Consider the following 19,694-nt stretch of genomic DNA (forward strand, 5'->3'; position numbering starts at 1 on the left):
TACTGTATTTACCACTATTTACTCCTCAAGCTCCCACTGCTGGGAGGAGGGGAGGGAGCAGTGGGACTCAGGATGGGGGTGTGGGCAGGAGGCCTACTGTGGCCATCAGGTCCTGAATGACTCATGAAATGTTGAGACGGGATTGTTTTTGTTTACAAGTTTTCGCTAGAATAATCCCCTGCAGCACTCTTCACTGCATGCCAGAACAATAAAAGAATAGTCTTTTTTTTCTCTCTCTTTCTCCCATCTTCAGCCCTTCAATCATCACATGGTGAATGACAACATCTAAGACAACTCAGTGACTTACAGATATTTTTATTTTTTCCTCTTTTTTGGTTGCCCAAGGCATCCGAAATCTCTGTATTGTTGGACGTGGACAGATATTGCTTGTGTTGTTAAGCTGTTCATATGGACTGTTTTTGACAATATTACTGGACTTTGAACAGCTTTTTTTGTGGCAGTGATGAATAGAGCTATGAAGCACAGTTAGCAATAACGCCTTGCACATACTCCCTCACTCACTTACTCACTCACTCACTCACTCACTCACTCACTCACTCACAAATGCTCAGATATGCATAAATAAGTCCCAGGACGTGTCTATAGTGCTCTGCGGCAGTGTAAGCTGATGACAGCTGTGCATATTACAGAGAGGAGAGGACCAGGTGGCAGAAGGCTAGTTTAAGAGTGGTGCTTTAGGGGTTTGACATTTGTAGGCATCGGGAGTGTGGCAGTAGAGCACTTTCTGTCATTAAGTGGAGAACATGGTTAAAAAGCAGAGCCAGACTGTTGGTGAGAGAGGTGAAACTGAAATGGTGCTTTGTTCTGAATGTCTTAGGGGATTGGACCTCAACTGGACCAGCTTCCCTGAGGGGATCAAACCCCATGGCTGTATCATTTAGTTATTATATAGCTGGTTCACCTGCTGATATATAGTGTATTATACGGCTGGTTTACCTACTGCTTTGTCTAAACAAACTGCTTTGTTAGAGCATTTTGGCTTGTTTTATTTTTAACTCAGGCACTAATGGTTACTGGTTTCATAATTAATTAATTTAGCTGTCTTTATTCACAACGAGTGAGGTAATTACTGATGTACCGTATGAGCACAAAGTGTGTCTTAGCTAAGACTGGCAAGTGTTTATCAGTGATGAAGAGCTCCAAAATATAGCTCTGGGTCTCTCAAATAGGTCAAGTTATACTTTTTACTATTTGAAGGCAATATTCAACGGTTAGCTGTGTGAGTTCAGTATGTTTGGGCTGGTACAGATCAAGCATGTAGGATACTACGCATTTGGGATTTATAGATTAAAACCCATCTGGTCCACGTTTGCTGATTTTAGTCAAAGAACGAATCCAAGGGTCAAAGAGAATGCAACTGGCTGATTTCCATTAGTTCAACAGTGGTCCAAAGCTGAGTTGTTAAAGGAAACTAAAAAGCGCTGTCCTCCTATTGTTTAAAGCTGTGTGAAAACACTATAGAATGTGTGGTGTGGAAAAATGAGCTATTATCTTCACATGTTGTAGGATGTACACGCTAGACTCACACCTCTTTACTGAAATACTGTATATGCTGTGTGAAGGGGTGGAAATGTGTGCATTTAAGAGATAAAGTGGGGGGGGGGGGTGGGCGTTGGGCGGGGGGAGCATGTAATACATGTCTGATCCATAAAATGATGAAATCTGATCTGTTAGATGGCTGCTCTTATCTGTCAGTGGCTGTCAACAACGATCAGAACATGGTGAAAAGTGCTGTTCCCAAATCAATCTGTCCCCATTAAAACCAGGCAGCACTGTGTGATTGGGTACAACCATTTAAAATCCATGCTGCTGGTTTGGAACATACACACACACACACACACACACACACATCCTTCATGAATGATTAATGAACCACGCTGCTGGTTTGGAACACACACACACATACATACACACACACACACACACACACAAGTACACGCACATACACACGCACACCACACACACACTCACACACACACACACCCTTCATGAATGATTAATGAACCAAATCATACAACTTATATTTTCAGCCTGAACAGACATTAATTGTTAGTAGAGTCTAGAATTTTACTGTATAATTCAGTTGTTTTAAGCTATCATTTTATTCAATGGCATTTAATTTATTCATTTAATCTTGCCGATAATTAGGATGAAATGCTATTATGTTGAAATTTAAATTCTTTAGTGATTGCACAGCTTGTGTGTGTTAATAATCTGTAATCATAGAGCTGTGATTGCACGCTTTGCAACCTGTCCAGATCTGTTTACAGTACAGAAATTTCTCTCAGTACCATAACAGACAGTTAATCAAAGCAACACATGGTAGCCTTTGATTACACAAGATAAGAATAAATAGTGTGATTCTTTATGAAAAGAGGGCAAAGTAATGTTTTGGGTAGCATGTGAGATTTTACATGGTCAATTAATGTTGAAACATCGGCCTTTGAATGACCCTGGGTCAATTCTAGGTCATGTCTGGTTCGTTTATCTCAGTGAATGAACAGATTTCATACTCTCTTGGTTTATCCTCTGCCAGAATTTTTTTTCTCTTCTTCATTCAGCAGCACTGGGGTGTAAGAATCATCCCTGTAAACAAATTATGAAACAAAAAACTTACAGGCTTTGTCAAAAAGGCCCATTAAAATTGAGCATTTTTTTTTCTTTTTCCTTTTGCAGAGAGGATTGGATTGCAGCGATGCTCTGAAATGACCCGTTGACTTACCTCTCCCATTTTCGTGTGGTCATGGTGGACCACCAAGCAATCTGTCAAGCTACACTATGCCACCTGTTTAATTTAAGGGAAAATCTCAAATGTTGTGATCATAGCAAATTCACCCACAAAGGAAATTAAAAAATACCAAATGAGGCATGGATTATGGGCAGGCTTTATTAAAGCACTTTCATTGGTACAAGATTGGCATAGAGACTCGGTGGTCTTCAAGAAAAAAAAAAAGATCAAAAAGCTGGAGCTACCGGCACAAAATGAGTTGCTAGGAGAGATGATAATTACTCCAGTACAGTGACCTGTGCCAGTCGTACATGCCTACAGATGACTGTGAAAGGTAGAGAATGAGAGAATCACACACACATACACACACACACACGCACACACGCACACACACTCACATATACAGTACACATAAGTGTAACTGGTTCAATGATTTGTCTAGCACTTTGTGTTCCCAACTTGTCCTGGCTTACCACACGAGTCCTATTTCTCTGTCTCTGATAAAGTCTGAGCAAGTGTGACCTTAAAGCAGTGTTTTGAAAGCACCCCAAACTGCAAGATTGCCTTTACAGATTATTCCAAATGATTCAAATGAAAATGGTCACCATCAGCGATATTGTCAAACAGTGATGGAGACGGCTTCTGTAACAGTGTAGTGTTTGATTTTCGTTTGACTATTTTACAGTGTCATACTGTGTAGAAAATAACATGTTCTGAAACTCACACACATGCCATAAAACCCTCATTCAAATAATGTTAACCCTGCAGAAAAAGGGGAATGAAAAATGCAAGCTGCAGTGAGACGTAATTCCAGGGAACTCTGTCAAAAATGTGTATAGTGCCCTGAGCAAGGCAGTTTCCCTGATTAATTCTAATTACACTCACTTTAATGCAAATAGCTGTTCTAGAGAAGTATAGGAGCACAGCTGGAAATGGAGCTTTTTATTCTACATGGCAGAAGGGTGCGAAAGTTTTTTTTTTTTGTGATGTTGGAGGCCATCACAACTACCCTCTTTACACTGAATTTATACGCTCAAGGAGTCCCTGGGCTTTTATAGGTGTTGGAGAGACAGATGTTGAAAGAGGCAAGCAGCAGTGATTCATATTTCCTGATCTTTGAATAAGCATCAGTGAACGAGCATGCCTGCGCTGAGGGAACAGTCCCGGGAGCCCAGGATGGAATATGCAATCTGCTGCAAGGCGCCGCTACCTGGCTGAAATTCCTGGGTGGTCTGAGGGAGAATGACTGATTCGTCTGTCCTTCACACCTAGGCATGTGTGTGTGTGTGTTTTTTTTTTTTCCAAAATACAGGCAGTCCCCGGGTTACAAACGAGCTCTGTTCCCTAAGTCCGGCTTTAAGTTGAATTTGTAGGTAAATCGGAACAGGTACATACACAGTGTTAACAGCAATGTGATCCGACTTAAAAGGGTGGTTGGCATTCTCCTTCCCTGAGCCGACGAACTGCTGAAGTCACGCAATGTTTTCATGAGCATCACAAAGTAGTACATGTATTTGTTCTAACGAACCATTGTATTTAACTCAAATGTTTTGATACAATAAGTTTAATGGCAGTCCGTTTCTAAGTACGAGTTGTTCGTAAGTCGGATGTTCATAACTTGGGGACTGCCTGTATTCCGAAAAGGGGGGGAGGGTGTTTGAATTCCTATTCTGAATGTGATTCACACAAAAGATAGACCATGTTCACACTGCAAGCCTTGGTGCTCAATTTCGATTTATTGCTCAGATTCGATTTTTTGGGGTTTGGCTGTTCACATTATTTTTTAAATGTGGCCAATATCAGATTCCAGTGTGAACTGGTCACGGTCCTGAACTGACCCGCATGAACAAAATAAGGGATAATATACAGCAAGCCGGTCATTATTGCGAAATAAACCCCAACGGGGTGATGCAGGACCCTGATGCAAAGCGGACATAATCCCGCTTTTTACACGGCTACTTACTAAGGAAGTCAATAATATTGACACAAAATATTGATCTAAAAATGATTTTATTGATATAAAAATGATTTAATTGCTTCCACAAAGGAAAAAAAAAACAAACATAGCCCATAGCAACAGTCTGTTATTCACAGCAGTGGTCTGCTGCTCAGAAATAACAGACTGTTGAATTCGTAGAAACAGACCGAGTTTGTGAGCAGATGGTACAGAAGTGTCACCCCAAATACGTATGAGGTCTAACACCTCATTGTCCCTCCACTGACTACCTCCATCACAGCTGTCTTCCATGTTTCTATTCACTGAGTGACTCCCGCCAGCACAGGGGTGACGTGACATGTGATGTGAAAGTCGCATGAATTCTGATATGACTGTTTAGACTGTGGTTGCATTGCAAAAAATCAGACCCATATCCACTTTAGGACCACATATGAAAGGCTACGTTCACACTGTAGGCAAAAGTGGCCCAAATCTGACTTTTTTGGTCATTTGTGACTCAGATCTGTTTGGGTTTTTTTTCATAACAGTGTGAACAGCACAAATCACAAATGGAATCTGGTATTTTCAATTCTGATCTGGGCCACTTTCATATGTGGTCTTAAATTGGAAACTCATTTTGGAGTCTCATTTTTTTCAACGTCACCTCAGTCTGAACAGTCATATCGGAATCCATGCAATGTTTATGTCACTCTAAATAGACATTCATCACAATTCTGTGCTGGTGGGAGTCACTCAGTGAATACAAACACGGAAGACAGTTGCTCCACAAAAAGCCATAATTAAAAATTTGGCTCTTTTTCTCCTCATCCTCATTATCATCTGTTCATCTGCTGCCACATACATCAACTTATAAATGAAACTGTAGACGTTGACTTCAGTGGCCTCCATGTTTACTTCCATATGACAGCGTGCTGCATGTGATGTCTTTGTTATTGTTCTTTCGTGCATGCGGGTCAGTTCAGGACCATGACCAGTTTACACTGGAATCTGATATTGGCCACATTCAAAAAATAATGTGAACAGCCAGACAAAACAAAAACTGGATCTGAGCAATAAATCCAAATTGAGCACTAAGGCTTGCAGAGTGAATGTAGCCAAAGTGGCCCAAATTGGAATTGAAAAGATCAGATTCCATGTGATTTGTGCTGTTCACACTGTCATAAAAAAACAAACAAACAGATCTGAGTCACATACAAGCAAAAAAAATCAAATTTGGGCCACTTTTGCCTGCAGTGTGAACGTAGCCATAGAGTGTAATAAACGTGCAGTGAGACATTAGCAAAATGAAAATTCTGTATGTGGATTTCAATGCCACTGAATCAAATGGAACAATGAAATTTTTTTTTTTTTTTTTTGCTTAGCCTCAATTGTAATATTAAAATTACAATATTTCAACTGTACAACCCTTAAAATTACTACAGTATATCTGAGAAAAGATCCATCTGCAATATGTTAAACATTTCCTCATATAAAAACATTTTTCATAGCCCTAAAAGAGACTGCATTCTCTCTCTTCATTCACAATTTCTCCATAGCAAAACATAAGGTCAAATCTGATTGGCAGTTGAATCGTCAAGACATTGATGTAGTTGTAGAGGGATGTGGCAGATATTTGTGAGTAAAACTTGTGAATTTCCACCCCACAAAACCTGAGTGAATATGAATGACTCAGTCTGATTCTGTTAGGCCTGATGGTCCTCCTAAGCATTTATCCCCATCGTTTGTGACTGCTCAGTCATGCAGCGTTTACAGGGTTTTTTTTTTTTTTTTATTGATTCCTCTTCACAGCTTCAGTGACAAACCCACCAAACAGTCAGTTAAGCATATTACTCTGTCCATAATCAAAGGATTCCTTATTAACCCTTCACATCAGAATGCATGAGAGAAGATTAAGAAGAAAACTTCATCAGTTATGCTGCTGAGAGTAAACCATCACCCAGGACAGACCATATTCAAACCCCAGGCCATGAAACACCGTGGCAGTAATTCACTGTGGCCGCGGCAATGAACGCATTTTCAGCTGAGAGAAAAAAGAACGTATGGAATGGGTATGTTTAGCGGCTGGTCTCTGATGAATAAATGAGAAAAGAAAGAATGTTTTCACTTCTTTACCCCAGACTTTCTGTCACTCACCGTCTCTTGGCTTGCAAAAGCACATTTGGGAGCCTCATGCTCACTGATTTCCTCCTGAATAATCTCATGAAGCTTCAGTCACATTGACTGGGCATTTTAAGTGAGCAGTTTTGCCAGATGCCAGAAAAGTTTGAACAGAGACTCTTTCACAAAACCCTATTATCATGGTAATTTATTGCGTCTTGAATCACCAGTGTGATCTGCATATCACAAAAAAGAAAGAAAAATGAAGCTGGAAAGATGCAAACAATTCTGAAAGCTCTCCATGGGGATGTGTTTCCAGTGTTTGCAGCCTATGGTCAGAGTTTAGATGGCAAATCACTTTCTCATACAACTCTGAATTTTCACGTTTTCATATGTTTGGTAATTAAATGGCTGTAGAAATTGAATATCCTGATCATTTGTGAACATACGAACATTGAGCACAAATGTAATTCTACGTTTGACCACACTGAGATAGAGCAATTTACGCTATGTAATAATGATTATTTTAGCCTACTGTGAGTATATCAGTGACTGGATGTGAAATATAAAGACAGTGTAAGAACTAAAACAGGACATGCTTTGTAACTACATATTAGAAGGTGCACACTGTTAGATGTGACTCAAGGACAGCAGTGATAATTTAGCTCCCTCATTTAGACATGGCAGAAAATCGATGTGTTGTCACAAACATAAAGGAGTAAACAATTTAACTTCAAGGTCAAACCACATTCGTATAAAACTCAGAGCCGAATCAATATACTTTTTAAACAAAATTCTGGATGAACCTGAGACTTTCCAGGAACTTAAGTCACGCTTGTGTTGTGTTCCACAAAGTGCTGTGGAGAACACAGGACATAGCAAAGCAGAAGCAATATGACCCCAAATAACATCCAAGTGCAGTGGTATCTCTCAGTTATGCTTAGCCTTGTCAAAAATCTACCCTTCTGCTGAGGTAGCCTAATGGATTCAGCACCTTCGTCTACACCCTATCCAAAAATGGAAAATGCATTGTGCTACAGCGCCTCTGAAAGTGCATTCATTGTGTATGCAATACCTGGCTTTCTTCTTTCCAAAAATGGAAATGCATAGCATGACAAGTTTTAAATCAGGTCAATGTATGTCATACTCTCCTCTCCTCCTAGCAATGAAAAACGCATAACACTATATTTGTTTTGAGAGCATATATATAACCAGAAATGTGTTCTTTTTTTACTTCAAATGTTAAAGTACATTATTTACTGGATACGGAATCAGGTAACATTATTAACAACACTCTGCGTTTGAGGTTGAAATTGGTTTTGTGGATATATCCTCCTTTCCAGATATTTCACCAGTGACAAACATCACCTTTTTTAAAGAAATGATTCACACGGACAGCCTGCAGGTGTATGGCTCTCATTATGCAATATGTTAGACCTTACATTCATCCCCTGCGAGCTGATGGGAGACTTGCTACAAAGTGTAAATGAACCAGCGGTAATACCCATCTTGTTGCAGCATGTGACAAAATGCAACATGCATTTAATAGCAACAACAATGACTTTAAGAATTCTATAGGAGTAAGTCATTGGCGCTATCAGGTACGCAGCAGTTTGTTTACTTGTTTTTTTTAATATTGCTGTTGTTTACTTTAAGCTGAGCTGATGAGCGTCAATTTGATTTATTAAAGCTCTTCTGTGTGTGTGTGTGTGTGTGTGTGTGTGTGTGTGTGTGTGTGTGTGTGTGTGTGTGAGCGCATGTGCGTGTGTGAGTGCGTGTGTGTGTATTTTTGTTATCACAACCTATAGGGCCCACTGAGCATCACCTCCTTGACTCCTCAAAGTGATTTATAATCTCCTGGAAATCCCCCCTCCAGCACCCACTCCCATTTCATTTAACTATACATTAATTATACTTACATTAATTACATTACCTGCAGATTCTGCCCCTCCCTAAAGTCAGTTTTCCACGGTTAGGATATCTGAGGCTTTTGAATTTGGTTTTCACAATGACAGCATTCCGAATGAGGGACTGACTGCTTTTTTTTCTCCTCAATTTGGAATTGCCAATTATCCATGATCTCTTGGTCTGCCAACATAACGACTTCAGTCAAGGTGAGTGAGGCTAACACATGCTTTCTCCAACATTGCTGAGGTTTGTCATCACTCATGGCCTGCTTTTACGACACAGGGTAACATTGCCTGCATCTGACAAATATTTCATCCAGAATCATCATAAATAAAGATGGGATTATAGCATGACATATTTGCATAAATCTCCACTGCAGCCTCAAAACACCAAAATATCACAAGAAAAGTGGCTGTTTTTGTGCCAGACCAAAAAGACTGTCTTTATTAATCATTCCAAAGACCCGAAGTTCATAAACAAAAAGTTAACCACAGAAAAATAAAATAAGCATAAGCCTACTAAAAGAATCTGGGTGCATCCCAGAAGAAACACCACTTAAAAGCTTAGATCCTAAAAATGTTAAGAAAAATTTTATGTCCCAGAGTGCTACAACTTAAAAGGGGCAAAGTGCAAAACCTTTTTGGTGAAATGACCTTCATCGGTGCAGTGAATGAAAAATCTTGATTTTTGAATGATGTCTCTTCTTTGAGTCCCTGTATTTTTCTGCTGTTGTCTTTCATATATTCTGTGCATCACCTTTAATTATAGATTGCCTTGGTTTTGTATCCAGATATTTCATTTTATTCACAATCAAAAAACTGAAAGCTGGTGTTAGCAGTGTAAGGTTACATACTATATTAAAATGAATGCACACACTCAGGTATTTTAATAAACTGTCCACACAAGCTACATAATCGGTTCCAGGCTTTAATGTGTTCGTGTGCATTATTTAACCCAGCACACTGAACCCAGATGGAGATCATTTCAGGTAAGGTTTTTCTTGGTAAAAAGGCTGGCAATAGGGATAGGATACGTCTATAATTTAGAAGTGGAGGTGCTTCTGGTTGAGAAAATGGCCACCTTTCTCACCATTCTCACTTTCATTTCTTCCCAGTTTCACATAATTTAATCAGACTGAGTATCCTTGTGAAACTAAATTTTGGAATCTTTTGTGATTTAAGTGTATCATTGTTAAACAAATAATGAAATCACAGATTTGCTGAGAGGGATTTGCTCTTGTGGTAAAATTTGGATGACTTACAGGGAATTTATCTAAAGAACACTGTTTCCCTTCATTCAGGGGTCACTATCGATTGAGTCAAGTCAGCCTCCGATAGCTTTCTTCTGTCCACTATAAAAGGCCAAACTGCTAAGTGTTATTTCAAGGGAAGCACAGGAAAGTCGAATTATCCACAGTAATGGCACACTGTCTGAAACCAAGGAGCTTTCAGCTCCTTAAATGTCAGAGAGTAAGATTCAGAGCTGTAAAAGACCTTCATCAACTAATCCTCTTTCTTCTCACTTCATTTAAACTTGTCTTTTGTTGTCATCCATTTACAAACTAAGTAGAATCATCATGTTATTGACAGGACATATTCACATATCTGTTATTAAACAGATTGTGTCACACTCTTGTGTGGCACAAAACATTATGATAAATAAACAGTTTTCAATTTGCGTTGCTACCAGTAATCCGAACCTTTTAAGTCTTAATTGTTCCTTATAATCAGCAGTTGTTTGTTAAAGCCTAATTCATTTTAATACCGTCATCAAATTCTTTTTCAAACAAGCAGGACATTAAATTATTATTTAAATCAACAAAAAAATGATTATTGGCATGACTCATTAAAGCTTGTTTCAACTGTTCCCCTGGTTGAAGAGCAATAACAGCAGAGAAACAGTCAAGACACTTAGCAGCAGTGTCAGGATGAAATATCTCAATTTACAGCTCTGTCAGTCCAATTAAGAGCTGAGCAAGTTCAGTGGAGCACGTCTGATGTGTGTTCGGAGGTAATTTATTCAAAATAATCTATTTGTTTTTTGCACGTTTATTGTAATTAAATTCTCTGAAAGTGATTAATTTAATTCATCAGAATGTTTTCATTAGGGTTCTGCTCGCTGTAGATCTAGCATGTTCAGCTGTGGCACGTTTATCAGTCTTTTTTGGTTTATTTTTCAGTGCACATTCAAACGGTATTTCACACTGAATGTAATAGATACAGTTGACTAATATGTACTTTGAAATAACAATAAAAAATTAAACAAAGCAAGAAATCCTCACTTTAAAGGTTGTGTATTTTTGAGTTTCAGTATTTCAGATGGAAGGATGCATGCAGGCATAATTACAATCCTGTATATCTCAAACTGAAATGACTTTGCCTGCTCTAATGTTTAGCAGCTGGTTGCTCTGGAGCTGAAAGCAAGCCCTTGCTTTTTACTGCTGGAGCACATTTGCCTCACAGTGTAAAACCATGATCAGAAGACAAATGTTTTACATGGTAGTATTAGTCACCTTGCATAAGGGAAAGTTAAAAAGGATGTATGTATCCATGTGCCATCTGTTTTTGACATTTGCTCTGATGTTTACAATGACGTCAATTGAATTACCATTGGCTTGTTGCGATGTTGAATTGTGAAACCAGGATGTAGATGCTGTTTGGCAGATTTTTCATGTCATATAGATTAGAGTTGAGGAGACACCTCTGAGATGCAGTAGTTAATAAAGGCGAGTGAAGAAACAGATAGAAAGAGGTTGGCCTCGCCTGTTCACCTCAGTAATCACATCTGTATATTCACTTAGCCTTTATAAAGGAAATTACCTTCACCACTGCAGGATTTACCTCATGAAATACTTCTCTACAAGTGTAATGTAATTGACTGGCAGCACAGCGTTCTGTGCTGTGTGTCAAAATTACAGCATGCTCTTCTGATTCACTTCATAAAAATGTATGTACCGCAATGCTGCTTGTAGTGTTAAGCATTGTTTGTTTGCAGCGTTTCTATTGTATCATGCTGTAAATAAACAGTAGTTTGCCAGCTGGCAGTAAATGACCGTAAATCTACATGGTCAAGGTTGCCTTTGAATCCCAGTAGCATGGAGTATTTAAAAAATAAAGCAGAATTCAGTGTAATCCTCAGATGAATACTGTAAAATACCAGAAGAAGAAGAAGAAGAAGAAGAAGAAGAAGAGGAGGAAGAAGAAGACTTTTTTTGCCATTCCCTCAGGTACAATGTACAAGGGCATTGGAATTCTTGTGCGGAGCACAGCGGCGTTGCACTGCGGGGGGAGCGCTGTCTTCCAGGGACTTCTCCCACATCTCCCACCTTCTCCCATTTTCTCAAGGATTTAACTCATCCGAGGGAGCGGTGACTACACACGCACCCCAAGAGCAGCGAGCAATGAGCACACACACTAGGGGCAGTGAGCACACACACATACCCGGAGCAGTGGGCAGCCATAACTGCAGTGCCCAGGGAACAGTTGAGGGTTAGGTGCCTTGTCAAGGGCACTTCAGCTGTGCATACTGAGGGAGGGGAAAGCGCTGTTCATTCGGTCCCAAGCCTCCTTCACTAACCTTTAGGCCGTGACTGCTCCCAGTATAAAATCAGGGGAGAGCACGAACACAGTCCCCCACTGCCACAAATTATGCAGTCGAGATTCCCGCATTTGGGGAACTAGCAGAGATCAGCTAGAAGGAGTGAGGAGAATGGTTTACCGTTATATGTTTACTGTCTATCTATGGCATTTCTTCTTGTTTTTTTTGCAGTTTGTATCTTTGCTCAGAATGCAGGATTACTATCTACTTCATGGAATTCTGCCTCTTATCAATCGAGCTCTCTTTCCACAATGCTTTTTCTCGTTCCAGTTGAAATTCAGATTTATGACTTAAATTGAAATCGTTGAATTTAATCATGAATTGACTTCAAGACTAGTAGCCATGTGATGAGATTTTGAAAGTGTCAAAAGTAAAAGAAGAAAATATTCCTTTTTGTGGTAAGTGTAAAAGACTGTTGAATGTAGAAAATCAAATATGGACTGTTTAGTCTCAAATGTCTGATAGTAAATTACCCCCGTGGTGTGTGTTATGCACAGGAAGCTTGTACAAACAAGACTTGTATCCATGATAATACACAGCAGAAGGAGACATAAGAGCACAAAAACAGAATTACAATTTACTAAGAAAACATTGCACTGCACACAGGAATTGACTTAAGTAACAAACAGCAGATAACACTGATGGCAAAAGGAAACAAGATAAAGTCACACCAGGCTGATTAAATACAGCAAAAGCATACATTCCCACTGAGAATCTCCAATCAAGATGGTCATGAACCAAACAGGGTATCTAAACCAGAATGAGTTGACACAGACATTTCATGATGCATGCTAATTCTGCATATTGATTATAGCGTCAGTGGTACGCCAAATTGTAAAGAAAAAAAGAGACATCTATGGTAAGGACCTGGTACAATAAAAAAAAAAATCACCCACTGTCTCGTATGCAACTCTGCAATACAGGCTTTTTTTTAAACAGTAAGGACTGTTTCAAAGCCATTTAATTTTAAAACTAGACGTACGACAGAAGACGAGGAGTGATGATTTTAAAGTGTCTGACTACTAGATCAATACATTTGGACCTGTTTTTCAAAGTGATTCAGAGTTTCTTTTCATGGCTCGGCAGTTCATGGCATGGAAGAGAAGACTTATCTGACCAAGACACCAATTTTAATGGTGATGAAAGAGACCTTGGAGCACCCTGCAGGCCTCTCTGGTATCTGAGGAACTTCATTGTAAAAATTCAGAATTGTAAACCCTTTGGCTACGTTTCTTTTTTTTTTTCCAGTTAGACCCAAACCACATCACTTCAAAATCTGCTCCTCATGGACTGGCAATACTCCTCCATACCTTTAGTTACATATTCAGAGACACAGAACTACTGAGTCATCAGCAGTCGTATCACAGCCAAGTCATAGTCAATCATTTCTGTAAACATTTCACACAAATGTGCTTGTCTATCTTGCAGAATAGACAGACAGGGAAACTCCAGGGGACCGCCTGCAAGTGGATTTGGTTATTGTAGTAGCTGATGCAGTGATGCTCTTGAGGTCGGCGCCAGAGAAAACACAACCACGCCCTTCCATAAGAACCATATTATGTTGCTGTGCCAGAGTCTGAACAGAACCATGGACAGCACCTGGCAGCCACATGGCTTTCAGCACCGGCTTTGCTGTTGACATCCAAATAAGACACCACAGGGCCTCACTGAGGGAGACAGCCGATGCCGCTGGGATGAAAAGAGGATTAAATAGACAGAATGGTAGACGAGTTTGTCCTGAGCTCTCCTAGTGGCAGTCTCTTGTGCATCCACTCACATATTACAGGACCACTCAAGGACAAAGTCAGACCTTTCCTGACCTGTTCTGCAACTCAAAGGAAAAAAAGACACTCTTGGGGTGCCTGGGAGGCACAGTGAAAATGACACTGCATTCCAGGCTTGGAGACCTGAGTTCATATCTCAGTGCTATCACTGGCAGACATAGTGCCTGTACACTGGCAGGTGAAAAGACTGAATGGCATATTTCACATGTATGGACACATGTGCTAACCCTCCTCTTCTTTTATTGATGCACAGAGTTGTGCAAGGGTAGGGAGCTGCAAAAGTATAGGGAATTGTATAACTTAGAATGATAAAAAGACAGACACTCTCATATTTTTATTTTAACCTCGCTTTAGTTAAATAATATAATTTAAATGATTTTACTTAATTATTAAATCATTATTTTCTCTCTCTTTTTTTATCACAGAGTCATATTGTAATGTAAGCAGTAATGTGTAATATTTTACAATTATCAAAGAATGGCTCAAGCACTCAACAAACTTTAACAAGATGAAGTAGTTAACCAAGAGAGTTTTCTATGATTCAGCAACTATATCGTAACATTGTTAAATAGTATATTTTAAAGACTGTAAATTTAATCATTTAATTCCAAGTGACATTATTGTTTCTGATGTTCTTTTTTCCCCATGGGTTTCTGGGACAGACCTCATGAGGGAAGATGTCCTTAGGACTGGTGCAGTTGAGGGGCAGGCACGATTGAGCTAAGCCTAAACTGACAGTAACCCTGGTGTCTCAGTTGGAAACTGCATCTTTTCCAGCACATCTAAGCCCTCCTTCTCATATTCTGAGAAACACAGCAGGCCATCGAGGCTGTGGTGGCATTGGAAGTGGCAGAGGAATGGCTATGCCTCACAATGCATGATGGAGACACATATTTATGTCCACAGGTGGTGGCTCTGGTCACGAGTACTCTGTCCCCACGCATGGTCAACCAAGTGGAGAAGCTGAGAAGAAGACGAACTTTTGGCCAGCAGAGTTTTCAGTAGTTTTGCACATGCTGGCAAATGTCCAAACTAGCTCTGTATTTTAATGGTTGACTGCATTGCATTGTAATAACATAAAGCTGAAAATGTGACAAAATGTCTTTCAAACCATAACATTGTGTGACATTTTTCTGCAGCACTATTTGCTGCATCATGCGTTCTCCTGGTAAAATGCCACTCTCCTTTCCAAAACAAGAAGGCATTTGCTGTCCAGTTGACACCATATGTTCACAGAGCACAAGTTTCCTCCTAAGGACAGAAATGCCTCATTTGTATGCTTCATTCCTCAGTAAATGCAAATCATGAAATGTTATGAAGTTCACTGTCAAAAGGACAATAAACTGTTCTCACAATTTACATTATGGAACCATATCTTTCTTGTTCAGGGAAATGGAAGCATATTCTCCAATGAAAATACATCCACATTTAAATTCAGCAGAGAGAATTAGGATCAACACGTCGCAGACCACAAAATGTTAGCAAAACAGTCTGGCTCAAATCGACAAAACTCCCATGTCAGGGAAAAAAAAAAGCATGAAGTAATTAGAGTTTTTCAAATAGTTATTTATAAAGATGCCTGTGTAATTAACTGTCAACCAGCTCAGCAAGCAAAATAACAGATGGCAAATAAACAAATAAAGGTGCATTCAACTACTTACAGATAATGAAAATGCTGTAAGTCACAAAGCTAATGAGAAATGACTGATTTGACATCCAACAAACACTATCAGATGACAGTGGGGGGGGAAATCTTACAAGAAACACCCTCAGCTCCTTCGGGAAGCCATCAAATCATTTGTACTTGCTGTACCTGCCACCTTTTGGATATGCACTGTGCAGTTCCCTCAGAATACATTTATCTTTCCTTTTGCTTTCAGCCTCTTCATGCTACTTGCAATAATAAACAAAGATAAGCAAGCCCTGCGCTTGACACCTGTGGCAAGAACGTGTGATAACAGAACCGCTTATGCTGCTTTTCAGTGGGCGAGTGTTCCTGTGCCCAGCCTCGCTGATAAGGGGACAACAACCATCCATCTACGCCTGGACATGCACTCTGGAGTTCCACTGCTGATGTCGCCTTCTCTGATAGGGTACCCACTTACCCCTTACCCTCTCTGTAATATAATGGAATTAGCTCATTGCCATGCAGGTGACTCTCTCTCTTTCTCTGTCTCTCCTTGACATGCATGGTCATTTCTGTATGCTCTTCTAACTTTTGCCGTACTTTTGTGTGATATCTTTTTAATACTTTCCTTTTGCAGATGTTCTAAATCGACAGCAGAAGCACCAGAGTGTGTGAATGTGTGAATTCAGGCCAGTATTTGAACTATTTGGTTGTAAACTAACAATCAGTGAATGTCATAAGAATGAATGAAGAATCACATGACTTCCTTAATCTTTTTTCCACTTTTTTTTTTTTTTTAGATTTAGCAAGATCTGTAAGGCCAGGGCAGGACACACTGGTGTGTATTTGTCATAAGCTGAGCTTATAACAGTAATTTCAGTGCAACACACAGGCCAAGAAAAGTGTGACAATGGAATCTCCTCATGTTTGAGGATGCAGACTCACTGCCTGGAAGTGGAACACACACACACACACAAAACCACTGACAGGAGTATCATTATGTGTAATGCCTGAAGATCCGAATGCTCTCATTTCACAAATGAATAAATAAATCAATTCTGCCTAAACCATAATGTTAGACAGGAGACATTTTTTAACTTGATGGAGGAGACGTGTTTGACAGAGCACAATTTGTGGTAACCCACTATATACAGTACTTCAATCAGCTGAGTGATGATTACACTATAGAGTGTGGCAGATGCAGACTCAGACTTTGCATGCAGAACAGTAGGTGTCTGCCTTTGAAGTCATCTGCTGTAACTAAGCCACTGGGCAGTTCTCTTGGCTGCTCTTGATAACTTCAGGCAACACATCGTCCATCACACCCACAGGGACTGTCAGGTGAATTTTTGGCTTGCACTACATAACCTGCCAGGCCATCTGACTCTACTAGGGACAGAAGTTAGAGTGAAAGTTTGCTGCACTTTCTTGTATTACTCCTGAATCTGCTCTGATGAATGAGGTTAGTGAAGCCTTGGAGAATGAAGTGTGGCTGGCAATGAACCAGGCATTGAAATATGAAATCTTCAAGTGCGAGACGCCTGTAATGAAAAAGGCAATTAAAATCATTGGTGCACAGGCCTGTCACTTGAGATACCCACTCAGTAAAAAATTAACTTAGACTGAGTATTTGAGACTTTATGTTTTTTGACTTGATTCCTCGCTTTCTGAAGAGCTACTTTGTGTCCAAAATCAAAGTAGTAAAATAACAAAATCTTAGAAATCTGGACTGGTGCATTGTCATTTATGTGCATCTATCTGTTCTATACAAGTTGGTGAGTTATAAGGGGCACTGAAAAAACACTGAGTTTTTAGTAGAGCTCCTCTTATAATCATACAGTTCTTAGTGGAAGCTAAGATGTTCTTCCGGATTGATCAGCAGGTACAGGAAACTTTCGGTTAAAGTAACTAACGCTAGCAGTGTCATCAGTTATGAAATGCAAAGGTTCATGCACTTTTTCCAATAAAGACAGTTAAAGTTGCATCAGCATGCAGAGTAAAGACATGAAAGTCCCTCTTGATCTTTTCATTCTGTTATTTAGTTAATCAGATGCTCCCTATCTATCACTAGGACTTAAGTGGAATTATTTCATCACACGTTGAAATAATTCACAAACATATATAATTCTGAAGAATTCACAAACTCTCCCTCAACACTGTATCTTAACATAACAAATGCATACACGGGTCAGTATGTTACTGAACACATTCAGGAGATTTTGTCATAACAAAGTAGAAATCAGAAAAAAACTTTGACACAACTATATCTTACCTTTTTCATGAGTAAAAAAAAATTATTTCACTCGACTTGATATAACAGAAAATGTAAAAGCATGGATGTTATACAAATTTTAAAACACAGCGGTGAATACAAGTACACTGAGACCAGTACTTAAGATGTGAGAGCTTGAGATATAGAATAAAACGATTGGGTATAGGCTTAAAATGTGAAACATTTCCACATTCAACAACCTCTTTGGCTGCTGAGTAATGTGTTGAAATGCTGAGTTTGGCATAATTGCCAGAGAGATTGCCTGGAGGCAGTAGCGTAGGTTTTTAACTAATCAGAGATTAACATGAGAAAACTGTGCATTTGGGGGGTTAAATCAGTTCCTTTTGGTGTTGGAAGCTGTTTCCACTACTCTCCTTGAGACTCAGACGACCATTAGAGCACAGAACGCATGCCTTCTAAACATAACCCGCGTACCATCATTACTTAAAATGGTCTGGAGGAGGAAAAGACCCACTAAGCCATGTGATAGTAAGATGCCATGAATCCAACAGAGAAAAGATCAAAGAGCGAAAGCAGCATTTGGCGAGACAGGGAAAAAATCATTCAGGGCATGCATTTTTATGGTTTATGCCCCCAAATGCTGAGCCAGGGATCAAAAAGACACTCTCTGAGATTTCATTTTCAGGCCATCTGCTGATTTGTGTGCTGAGAACACAACGGCACCTGTGAATTTTATAGACCTGTCTGACTTTTGACAAAAACATCAAAAATTGCGTTTACGGTGATAAGTGCCAGGAAGAAAATAACAAAGAAAAATTACGTCAAGACAGTTACACTTTGCAAAAATACTGACTATAGAAAAATATGTCAGCAGGGAATTCTGATTAATGACAGTGAATATGCACTGTTAGAATGTAGGAGACTACCTCTTTAAATAATTACTTATTTCATACGAAAGACCTATCTAAGGCTTTACCGTACAGAAGCTGCATACCATAGCTAAAAAAAAAAAAAAAAGTGTGCAGGCATATTCATGAATTCTGCAGCGCGGCTTGGTCTTTGAAGAGTTCTCTGATCCATTGATGGGAGTTTATATGCCAACAAATTATTCCAGTAGGTTCACAGGCTTATGGTATATGCCAGCCATTCCAGCATTATGGGAAAAAATTGTACCAACAGAACTAAATAAATAAATACATGAGAAAACTGACATATTATACTTCATATATATACTATTTCTGCAGTAACAACAGTATATTAACTATTTCCACTGTATTATTGTTACACATATATGCTCTTGCACTTCTCTTAGTCTTTCACTGTCCTAATGAAATGTCATGTAACTGACTGGTGGTGATATCAACCTGCTCATCCTAACAGTCAGGAGATGGTCAATGAGTAAAACTAGCTCATTTAGGATGATCTAAAACATCATTCACATGATTCTTATTCTCATATTCTCATAATTCATATAATGAAGACCAATAATTATTATTTGCTGTTCTCATTGTTCCAATAAACATGAGAAGAAAGATCTAACTTGGCACACTCTTAGTTGTTACTTGAACATCGCCTAAATGTTCAGTCAGGCACAGAGCAGAGGTTTCACTTCTATTTTGTAGGCCATAAAGTACAGTAACTTTGACATTTTAAGTCGCATCCCTCATGCACATTTCAGTTTGTTTTGATAAACACTCCATTTTAAGACTCTCCTCACTATTTGTGCAGGGAGAATGGTGGAC

The 19,694-nt window shown here is 39.3% G+C and overlaps 1 non-coding gene across 1 annotated transcript; it reads right to left on the reverse strand.

Moving 5' to 3' along the window:
* Positions 1 to 12,318: 12,318 nt before the first annotated feature.
* LOC115813493 (U1 spliceosomal RNA) lies at positions 12,319 to 12,486 on the reverse strand. Its single transcript, XR_004025355.1, has one exon. It is a non-coding gene; the product is annotated as a U1 spliceosomal RNA (small nuclear RNA).
* Positions 12,487 to 19,694: the final 7,208 nt, after the last annotated feature.

Source organism: Chanos chanos, chromosome 5 (genome assembly GCF_902362185.1).
Source record: "Chanos chanos chromosome 5, fChaCha1.1, whole genome shotgun sequence".
Classification (NCBI taxonomy): Eukaryota; Metazoa; Chordata; class Actinopteri; order Gonorynchiformes; family Chanidae; genus Chanos; species Chanos chanos.